The sequence below is a fragment of the Triturus cristatus genome, chromosome 6 (assembly GCF_964204655.1).
Source record: "Triturus cristatus chromosome 6, aTriCri1.1, whole genome shotgun sequence".
Taxonomy (NCBI): domain Eukaryota; kingdom Metazoa; phylum Chordata; class Amphibia; order Caudata; family Salamandridae; genus Triturus; species Triturus cristatus.
Window position 1 is genome coordinate 1860274186 of NC_140589.1, and position 11573 is coordinate 1860285758.

An 11573-nucleotide genomic window follows, 5' to 3' on the forward strand; every position below is an offset into this window, starting at 1 on the left:
ATTAACTCCATAGTGGTAATAATATTGGGCACAAGCTATGCTTTTGTCATGGGACTCTATACATCCACAGTCAGGTGAGTACTGCCCTTGCCGCAATATTCATGGGGTTTTCAAACTTTGAAAAGGGCAACCTTCGCGGCACGATCATGACAGGAAGGCTCCTGTCTGAATCCCTTCCACGCGCCCATTACCTTTTTGCTCTAGTGGCATCTCCTTTGTAGGTGGGGGGCGCGTGTGAGTCAAGCTCCTCAATCAACATCAACAAGAAGCAAAAGCGTTCCCCCGTTTCCGGAGCTCCCGACTCTGCAGGGTGGCCTCACAAATGGGCACGGAGCAGCCCACTCAACCACACAGGACAGTAAAGCAACGTGAGGCCCAATAACGTGAAGGTAGCTTTATTTTCAAAGTTCACTGCAGCGCTTACATCCGTTTGTCTAACGTTTCGGCTGGTTGCCTTGATCACAGACCGGAGAAAAGCGCCCAGGTGCGCTTGGGTGTGATTTTAAACAATTTGGTCACGTGGCTGTGATCATTGAACTCCTCGTCCCACAATGCATTGTGCCAGTTGTTGCAATGCGTGTTGGAAATCCATCATATTAACTCCATAGTGGTAATAATATTGGGCACAAGCTATGCTTTTGTCATGGGACTCTATACATCCACAGTCAGGTGAGTACTGCCCTTGCCGCAATATTCATGGGGTTTTCAAACTTTGAAAAGGGCAACCTTCGCGGCACGATCATGACAGGAAGGCTCCTGTCTGAATCCCTTCCACGCGCCCATTACCTTTTTGCTCTAGTGGCATCTCCTTTGTAGGTGGGGGGCGCGTGTGAGTCAAGCTCCTCAATCAACATCAACAAGAAGCAAAAGCGTTCCCCCGTTTCCGGAGCTCCCGACTCTGCAGGGTGGCCTCACAAATGGGCACGGAGCAGCCCACTCAACCACACAGGACAGTAAAGCAACGTGAGGCCCAATAACGTGAAGGTAGCTTTATTTTCAAAGTTCACTGCAGCGCTTACATCCGTTTGTCTAACGTTTCGGCTGGTTGCCTTGATCACAGACCGGAGAAAAGCGCCCAGGTGCGCTTGGGTGTGATTTTAAACAATTTGGTCACGTGGCTGTGATCATTGAACTCCTCGTCCCACAATGCATTGTGCCAGTTGTTGCAATGCGTGTTGGAAATCCATCATATTAACTCCATAGTGGTAATAATATTGGGCACAAGCTATGCTTTTGTCATGGGACTCTATACATCCACAGTCAGGTGAGTACTGCCCTTGCCGCAATATTCATGGGGTTTTCAAACTTTGAAAAGGGCAACCTTCGCGGCACGATCATGACAGGAAGGCTCCTGTCTGAATCCCTTCCACGCGCCCATTACCTTTTTGCTCTAGTGGCATCTCCTTTGTAGGTGGGGGGCGCGTGTGAGTCAAGCTCCTCAATCAACATCAACAAGAAGCAAAAGCGTTCCCCCGTTTCCGGAGCTCCCGACTCTGCAGGGTGGCCTCACAAATGGGCACGGAGCAGCCCACTCAACCACACAGGACAGTAAAGCAACGTGAGGCCCAATAACGTGAAGGTAGCTTTATTTTCAAAGTTCACTGCAGCGCTTACATCCGTTTGTCTAACGTTTCGGCTGGTTGCCTTGATCACAGACCGGAGAAAAGCGCCCAGGTGCGCTTGGGTGTGATTTTAAACAATTTGGTCACGTGGCTGTGATCATTGAACTCCTCGTCCCACAATGCATTGTGCCAGTTGTTGCAATGCGTGTTGGAAATCCATCATATTAACTCCATAGTGGTAATAATATTGGGCACAAGCTATGCTTTTGTCATGGGACTCTATACATCCACAGTCAGGTGAGTACTGCCCTTGCCGCAATATTCATGGGGTTTTCAAACTTTGAAAAGGGCAACCTTCGCGGCACGATCATGACAGGAAGGCTCCTGTCTGAATCCCTTCCACGCGCCCATTACCTTTTTGCTCTAGTGGCATCTCCTTTGTAGGTGGGGGCGCGTGTGAGTCAAGCTCCTCAATCAACATCAACAAGAAGCAAAAGCGTTCCCCCGTTTCCGGAGCTCCCGACTCTGCAGGGTGGCCTCACAAATGGGCACGGAGCAGCCCACTCAACCACACAGGACAGTAAAGCAACGTGAGGCCCAATAACGTGAAGGTAGCTTTATTTTCAAAGTTCACTGCAGCGCTTACATCCGTTTGTCTAACGTTTCGGCTGGTTGCCTTGATCACAGACCGGAGAAAAGCGCCCAGGTGCGCTTGGGTGTGATTTTAAACAATTTGGTCACGTGGCTGTGATCATTGAACTCCTCGTCCCACAATGCATTGTGCCAGTTGTTGCAATGCGTGTTGGAAATCCATCATATTAACTCCATAGTGGTAATAATATTGGGCACAAGCTATGCTTTTGTCATGGGACTCTATACATCCACAGTCAGGTGAGTACTGCCCTTGCCGCAATATTCATGGGGTTTTCAAACTTTGAAAAGGGCAACCTTCGCGGCACGATCATGACAGGAAGGCTCCTGTCTGAATCCCTTCCACGCGCCCATTACCTTTTTGCTCTAGTGGCATCTCCTTTGTAGGTGGGGGGCGCGTGTGAGTCAAGCTCCTCAATCAACATCAACAAGAAGCAAAAGCGTTCCCCCGTTTCCGGAGCTCCCGACTCTGCAGGGTGGCCTCACAAATGGGCACGGAGCAGCCCACTCAACCACACAGGACAGTAAAGCAACGTGAGGCCCAATAACGTGAAGGTAGCTTTATTTTCAAAGTTCACTGCAGCGCTTACATCCGTTTGTCTAACGTTTCGGCTGGTTGCCTTGATCACAGACCGGAGAAAAGCGCCCAGGTGCGCTTGGGTGTGATTTTAAACAATTTGGGCACGTGGCTGTGATCATTGAACTCCTCGTCCCACAATGCATTGTGCCAGTTGTTGCAATGCGTGTTGGAAATCCATCATATTAACTCCATAGTGGTAATAATATTGGGCACAAGCTATGCTTTTGTCATGGGACTCTATACATCCACAGTCAGGTGAGTACTGCCCTTGCCGCAATATTCATGGGGTTTTCAAACTTTGAAAAGGGCAACCTTCGCGGCACGATCATGACAGGAAGGCTCCTGTCTGAATCCCTTCCACGCGCCCATTACCTTTTTGCTCTAGTGGCATCTCCTTTGTAGGTGGGGGGCGCGTGTGAGTCAAGCTCCTCAATCAACATCAACAAGAAGCAAAAGCGTTCCCCCGTTTCCGGAGCTCCCGACTCTGCAGGGTGGCCTCACAAATGGGCACGGAGCAGCCCACTCAACCACACCGGACAGTAAAGCAACGTGAGGCCCAATAACGTGAAGGTAGCTTTATTTTCAAAGTTCACTGCAGCGCTTACATCCGTTTGTCTAACGTTTCGGCTGGTTGCCTTGATCACAGACCGGAGAAAAGCGCCCAGGTGCGCTTGGGTGTGATTTTAAACAATTTGGTCACGTGGCTGTGATCATTGAACTCCTCGTCCCACAATGCATTGTGCCAGTTGTTGCAATGCGTGTTGGAAATCCATCATATTAACTCCATAGTGGTAATAATATTGGGCACAAGCTATGCTTTTGTCATGGGACTCTATACATCCACAGTCAGGTGAGTACTGCCCTTGCCGCAATATTCATGGGGTTTTCAAACTTTGAAAAGGGCAACCTTCGCGGCACGATCATGACAGGAAGGCTCCTGTCTGAATCCCTTCCACGCGCCCATTACCTTTTTGCTCTAGTGGCATCTCCTTTGTAGGTGGGGGGCGCGTGTGAGTCAAGCTCCTCAATCAACATCAACAAGAAGCAAAAGCGTTCCCCCGTTTCCGGAGCTCCCGACTCTGCAGGGTGGCCTCACAAATGGGCACGGAGCAGCCCACTCAACCACACAGGACAGTAAAGCAACGTGAGGCCCAATAACGTGAAGGTAGCTTTATTTTCAAAGTTCACTGCAGCGCTTACATCCGTTTGTCTAACGTTTCGGCTGGTTGCCTTGATCACAGACCGGAGAAAAGCGCCCAGGTGCGCTTGGGTGTGATTTTAAACAATTTGGTCACGTGGCTGTGATCATTGAACTCCTCGTCCCACAATGCATTGTGCCAGTTGTTGCAATGCGTGTTGGAAATCCATCATATTAACTCCATAGTGGTAATAATATTGGGCACAAGCTATGCTTTTGTCATGGGACTCTATACATCCACAGTCAGGTGAGTACTGCCCTTGCCGCAATATTCATGGGGTTTTCAAACTTTGAAAAGGGCAACCTTCGCGGCACGATCATGACAGGAAGGCTCCTGTCTGAATCCCTTCCACGCGCCCATTACCTTTTTGCTCTAGTGGCATCTCCTTTGTAGGTGGGGGGCGCGTGTGAGTCAAGCTCCTCAATCAACATCAACAAGAAGCAAAAGCGTTCCCCCGTTTCCGGAGCTCCCGACTCTGCAGGGTGGCCTCACAAATGGGCACGGAGCAGCCCACTCAACCACACAGGACAGTAAAGCAACGTGAGGCCCAATAACGTGAAGGTAGCTTTATTTTCAAAGTTCACTGCAGCGCTTACATCCGTTTGTCTAACGTTTCGGCTGGTTGCCTTGATCACAGACCGGAGAAAAGCGCCCAGGTGCGCTTGGGTGTGATTTTAAACAATTTGGTCACGTGGCTGTGATCATTGAACTCCTCGTCCCACAATGCATTGTGCCAGTTGTTGCAATGCGTGTTGGAAATCCATCATATTAACTCCATAGTGGTAATAATATTGGGCACAAGCTATGCTTTTGTCATGGGACTCTATACATCCACAGTCAGGTGAGTACTGCCCTTGCCGCAATATTCATGGGGTTTTCAAACTTTGAAAAGGGCAACCTTCGCGGCACGATCATGACAGGAAGGCTCCTGTCTGAATCCCTTCCACGCGCCCATTACCTTTTTGCTCTAGTGGCATCTCCTTTGTAGGTGGGGGGCGCGTGTGAGTCAAGCTCCTCAATCAACATCAACAAGAAGCAAAAGCGTTCCCCCGTTTCCGGAGCTCCCGACTCTGCAGGGTGGCCTCACAAATGGGCACGGAGCAGCCCACTCAACCACACAGGACAGTAAAGCAACGTGAGGCCCAATAACGTGAAGGTAGCTTTATTTTCAAAGTTCACTGCAGCGCTTACATCCGTTTGTCTAACGTTTCGGCTGGTTGCCTTGATCACAGACCGGAGAAAAGCGCCCAGGTGCGCTTGGGTGTGATTTTAAACAATTTGGTCACGTGGCTGTGATCATTGAACTCCTCGTCCCACAATGCATTGTGCCAGTTGTTGCAATGCGTGTTGGAAATCCATCATATTAACTCCATAGTGGTAATAATATTGGGCACAAGCTATGCTTTTGTCATGGGACTCTATACATCCACAGTCAGGTGAGTACTGCCCTTGCCGCAATATTCATGGGGTTTTCAAACTTTGAAAAGGGCAACCTTCGCGGCACGATCATGACAGGAAGGCTCCTGTCTGAATCCCTTCCACGCGCCCATTACCTTTTTGCTCTAGTGGCATCTCCTTTGTAGGTGGGGGGCGCGTGTGAGTCAAGCTCCTCAATCAACATCAACAAGAAGCAAAAGCGTTCCCCCGTTTCCGGAGCTCCCGACTCTGCAGGGTGGCCTCACAAATGGGCACGGAGCAGCCCACTCAACCACACAGGACAGTAAAGCAACGTGAGGCCCAATAACGTGAAGGTAGCTTTATTTTCAAAGTTCACTGCAGCGCTTACATCCGTTTGTCTAACGTTTCGGCTGGTTGCCTTGATCACAGACCGGAGAAAAGCGCCCAGGTGCGCTTGGGTGTGATTTTAAACAATTTGGTCACGTGGCTGTGATCATTGAACTCCTCGTCCCACAATGCATTGTGCCAGTTGTTGCAATGCGTGTTGGAAATCCATCATATTAACTCCATAGTGGTAATAATATTGGGCACAAGCTATGCTTTTGTCATGGGACTCTATACATCCACAGTCAGGTGAGTACTGCCCTTGCCGCAATATTCATGGGGTTTTCAAACTTTGAAAAGGGCAACCTTCGCGGCACGATCATGACAGGAAGGCTCCTGTCTGAATCCCTTCCACGCGCCCATTACCTTTTTGCTCTAGTGGCATCTCCTTTGTAGGTGGGGGGCGCGTGTGAGTCAAGCTCCTCAATCAACATCAACAAGAAGCAAAAGCGTTCCCCCGTTTCCGGAGCTCCCGACTCTGCAGGGTGGCCTCACAAATGGGCACGGAGCAGCCCACTCAACCACACAGGACAGTAAAGCAACGTGAGGCCCAATAACGTGAAGGTAGCTTTATTTTCAAAGTTCACTGCAGCGCTTACATCCGTTTGTCTAACGTTTCGGCTGGTTGCCTTGATCACAGACCGGAGAAAAGCGCCCAGGTGCGCTTGGGTGTGATTTTAAACAATTTGGTCACGTGGCTGTGATCATTGAACTCCTCGTCCCACAATGCATTGTGCCAGTTGTTGCAATGCGTGTTGGAAATCCATCATATTAACTCCATAGTGGTAATAATATTGGGCACAAGCTATGCTTTTGTCATGGGACTCTATACATCCACAGTCAGGTGAGTACTGCCCTTGCCGCAATATTCATGGGGTTTTCAAACTTTGAAAAGGGCAACCTTCGCGGCACGATCATGACAGGAAGGCTCCTGTCTGAATCCCTTCCACGCGCCCATTACCTTTTTGCTCTAGTGGCATCTCCTTTGTAGGTGGGGGGCGCGTGTGAGTCAAGCTCCTCAATCAACATCAACAAGAAGCAAAAGCGTTCCCCCGTTTCCGGAGCTCCCGACTCTGCAGGGTGGCCTCACAAATGGGCACGGAGCAGCCCACTCAACCACACAGGACAGTAAAGCAACGTGAGGCCCAATAACGTGAAGGTAGCTTTATTTTCAAAGTTCACTGCAGCGCTTACATCCGTTTGTCTAACGTTTCGGCTGGTTGCCTTGATCACAGACCGGAGAAAAGCGCCCAGGTGCGCTTGGGTGTGATTTTAAACAATTTGGTCACGTGGCTGTGATCATTGAACTCCTCGTCCCACAATGCATTGTGCCAGTTGTTGCAATGCGTGTTGGAAATCCATCATATTAACTCCATAGTGGTAATAATATTGGGCACAAGCTATGCTTTTGTCATGGGACTCTATACATCCACAGTCAGGTGAGTACTGCCCTTGCCGCAATATTCATGGGGTTTTCAAACTTTGAAAAGGGCAACCTTCGCGGCACGATCATGACAGGAAGGCTCCTGTCTGAATCCCTTCCACGCGCCCATTACCTTTTTGCTCTAGTGGCATCTCCTTTGTAGGTGGGGGGCGCGTGTGAGTCAAGCTCCTCAATCAACATCAACAAGAAGCAAAAGCGTTCCCCCGTTTCCGGAGCTCCCGACTCTGCAGGGTGGCCTCACAAATGGGCACGGAGCAGCCCACTCAACCACACAGGACAGTAAAGCAACGTGAGGCCCAATAACGTGAAGGTAGCTTTATTTTCAAAGTTCACTGCAGCGCTTACATCCGTTTGTCTAACGTTTCGGCTGGTTGCCTTGATCACAGACCGGAGAAAAGCGCCCAGGTGCGCTTGGGTGTGATTTTAAACAATTTGGTCACGTGGCTGTGATCATTGAACTCCTCGTCCCACAATGCATTGTGCCAGTTGTTGCAATGCGTGTTGGAAATCCATCATATTAACTCCATAGTGGTAATAATATTGGGCACAAGCTATGCTTTTGTCATGGGACTCTATACATCCACAGTCAGGTGAGTACTGCCCTTGCCGCAATATTCATGGGGTTTTCAAACTTTGAAAAGGGCAACCTTCGCGGCACGATCATGACAGGAAGGCTCCTGTCTGAATCCCTTCCACGCGCCCATTACCTTTTTGCTCTAGTGGCATCTCCTTTGTAGGTGGGGGGCGCGTGTGAGTCAAGCTCCTCAATCAACATCAACAAGAAGCAAAAGCGTTCCCCCGTTTCCGGAGCTCCCGACTCTGCAGGGTGGCCTCACAAATGGGCACGGAGCAGCCCACTCAACCACACAGGACAGTAAAGCAACGTGAGGCCCAATAACGTGAAGGTAGCTTTATTTTCAAAGTTCACTGCAGCGCTTACATCCGTTTGTCTAACGTTTCGGCTGGTTGCCTTGATCACAGACCGGAGAAAAGCGCCCAGGTGCGCTTGGGTGTGATTTTAAACAATTTGGTCACGTGGCTGTGATCATTGAACTCCTCGTCCCACAATGCATTGTGCCAGTTGTTGCAATGCGTGTTGGAAATCCATCATATTAACTCCATAGTGGTAATAATATTGGGCACAAGCTATGCTTTTGTCATGGGACTCTATACATCCACAGTCAGGTGAGTACTGCCCTTGCCGCAATATTCATGGGGTTTTCAAACTTTGAAAAGGGCAACCTTCGCGGCACGATCATGACAGGAAGGCTCCTGTCTGAATCCCTTCCACGCGCCCATTACCTTTTTGCTCTAGTGGCATCTCCTTTGTAGGTGGGGGGCGCGTGTGAGTCAAGCTCCTCAATCAACATCAACAAGAAGCAAAAGCGTTCCCCCGTTTCCGGAGCTCCCGACTCTGCAGGGTGGCCTCACAAATGGGCACGGAGCAGCCCACTCAACCACACAGGACAGTAAAGCAACGTGAGGCCCAATAACGTGAAGGTAGCTTTATTTTCAAAGTTCACTGCAGCGCTTACATCCGTTTGTCTAACGTTTCGGCTGGTTGCCTTGATCACAGACCGGAGAAAAGCGCCCAGGTGCGCTTGGGTGTGATTTTAAACAATTTGGTCACGTGGCTGTGATCATTGAACTCCTCGTCCCACAATGCATTGTGCCAGTTGTTGCAATGCGTGTTGGAAATCCATCATATTAACTCCATAGTGGTAATAATATTGGGCACAAGCTATGCTTTTGTCATGGGACTCTATACATCCACAGTCAGGTGAGTACTGCCCTTGCCGCAATATTCATGGGGTTTTCAAACTTTGAAAAGGGCAACCTTCGCGGCACGATCATGACAGGAAGGCTCCTGTCTGAATCCCTTCCACGCGCCCATTACCTTTTTGCTCTAGTGGCATCTCCTTTGTAGGTGGGGGGCGCGTGTGAGTCAAGCTCCTCAATCAACATCAACAAGAAGCAAAAGCGTTCCCCCGTTTCCGGAGCTCCCGACTCTGCAGGGTGGCCTCACAAATGGGCACGGAGCAGCCCACTCAACCACACAGGACAGTAAAGCAACGTGAGGCCCAATAACGTGAAGGTAGCTTTATTTTCAAAGTTCACTGCAGCGCTTACATCCGTTTGTCTAACGTTTCGGCTGGTTGCCTTGATCACAGACCGGAGAAAAGCGCCCAGGTGCGCTTGGGTGTGATTTTAAACAATTTGGTCACGTGGCTGTGATCATTGAACTCCTCGTCCCACAATGCATTGTGCCAGTTGTTGCAATGCGTGTTGGAAATCCATCATATTAACTCCATAGTGGTAATAATATTGGGCACAAGCTATGCTTTTGTCATGGGACTCTATACATCCACAGTCAGGTGAGTACTGCCCTTGCCGCAATATTCATGGGGTTTTCAAACTTTGAAAAGGGCAACCTTCGCGGCACGATCATGACAGGAAGGCTCCTGTCTGAATCCCTTCCACGCGCCCATTACCTTTTTGCTCTAGTGGCATCTCCTTTGTAGGTGGGGGGCGCGTGTGAGTCAAGCTCCTCAATCAATATATATATATATTACCTACTGGCGGTCGCCAGTAGGTAGTTATAGTTAGGACCTATTTTCCATAGGAAATCCACATCATTCTATTCCCAATAACTTTGGCGCCGATTGACGAATCTTCATGAAATTTTCAAACCTTTTGCCCAGCTCCGGTCCGCTCCTATCCTGAACATCTCGGGATGATTCGTGTAGCGGGGGCCGAGAAAATAGTTAGGTCCCAAACGTGTTCTCCCCATGCAATTTCCCATAGGACCTTTAGCCGCAGCTACAGCCCGAACTGCTGAATGGAATTACACCAAATTTGGCAAAGAGGTAGTCCTCAGTTCAGACTTGTGCCTTTTGCTTAAATGGTGTCAATCTGTTCAGTAGTTCCTGACAAGGTCAGTGACATCACTGATGACATCATCTAGTAGATGTAATATGTGACGTCAACAGCAGTGGATTGCGGGTGCGCGAGTTGTAGTTATTAGAACTAAATATAACAGAGGAATTTCAATGGTTTTGTAAGAGTGAAATGTCCAGCTAACTATTTCATCCCTCAGTGAATTTCTAAGGTTTTTTAAATGCTAATTCCTAAATATAACATGTCTGAAACCTATGGTTTTTAAGTGAATTTATATATATACACTATATATATATTACCTACTGGCGGTCGCCAGTAGGTAGTTATAGTTAGAACCTAGTTTCCATGGGAAAAGCATTTTTTGATTTGCTAATAACTTTGGCGTTGTTTGACGAATCTTTGTGAAATCCTCAAAAAAAAAGTCTATCCAGGTTAGCTCCTATCATGAAAGTTTGGGAGTGATTCGTGAAGCAGGGGCTGAGAAAAAGTGGGGTCCCAAAAGCGTTTTCTCCATGTTAATTTCCATAGGAAATTTTGCAGAAACGTAGAGTTCGGTTCAGAAAACAACCTTTTTTTTTAAATGGTGTAAATCCATTCAGTAGTTGCTGAGAAATTAGAAAAATAAAAGTTTTGATATCTAGGCGGAAGTGTTGGCAGCCATCTTGTTTGTCAGTAGAAGCGAGTCACCAGAAAACAGAGAAACAGAGGTAGAAAACAAGAGAAGGGGGCAGGGTAGAAACACCCTGACCCTAGGCCTGCTCAGGAGGTTCCAGAAGGACCCCCAGTGCCCCAAAAACATTTTTTTTTTAAAGAAATCAGCGCATTTCTATCTGGGGTCGCGGGTTCCTTCGTTTTATTTTAATTAGACAACGAGGTGGGCTAGGTCTCGGGGACATTTTTTAGAAAAAAATAGCGGGGCTCGCTGGGGCTGTGGGGGCCCGCTAGGGTCTGCACAGTCCCGTGGTTTGCTGGGGTCCCCACAGTCCCGGGGCTTTACTCATGTTGGGAGGGGTGTTGCACGGTTCCTCTCTTAGAGCCCTCCATGTGCTTATAACTTTTCGCGGGTTCCTGCGTTTTATTTTCATGAGATGGTGGGGTGGGCTAGGTCTCGGGGGAATTAAAAAAATAATAATTGTGGGTGCTGGCTGGTACTGCGAGGGCCCTCTGGAGTCCCCGCAGACTCGGGGCTTTACTCATGTTGGGAGGGGTATTGCGCGGGCCCTCTCCTGGAGCCCCTCATGTGTTTATAACTTTGGTGTCATTTGATGAATGTTTACGAAATTTTCCCAAAAGTTTCTCTTTTTTGATCAGCTCCTATCTTGAAGGTTTAGGGGTGATTGGTCAAGGAAGGGTTGAGAAAAAATGGGGGTCCGAAAAAGTGTTTTCTGATTCATTTTCCATATGAAACTTTAGACAAGGCTACAGGTAAAACTGTAGCACGGAATTACGCCAAATTT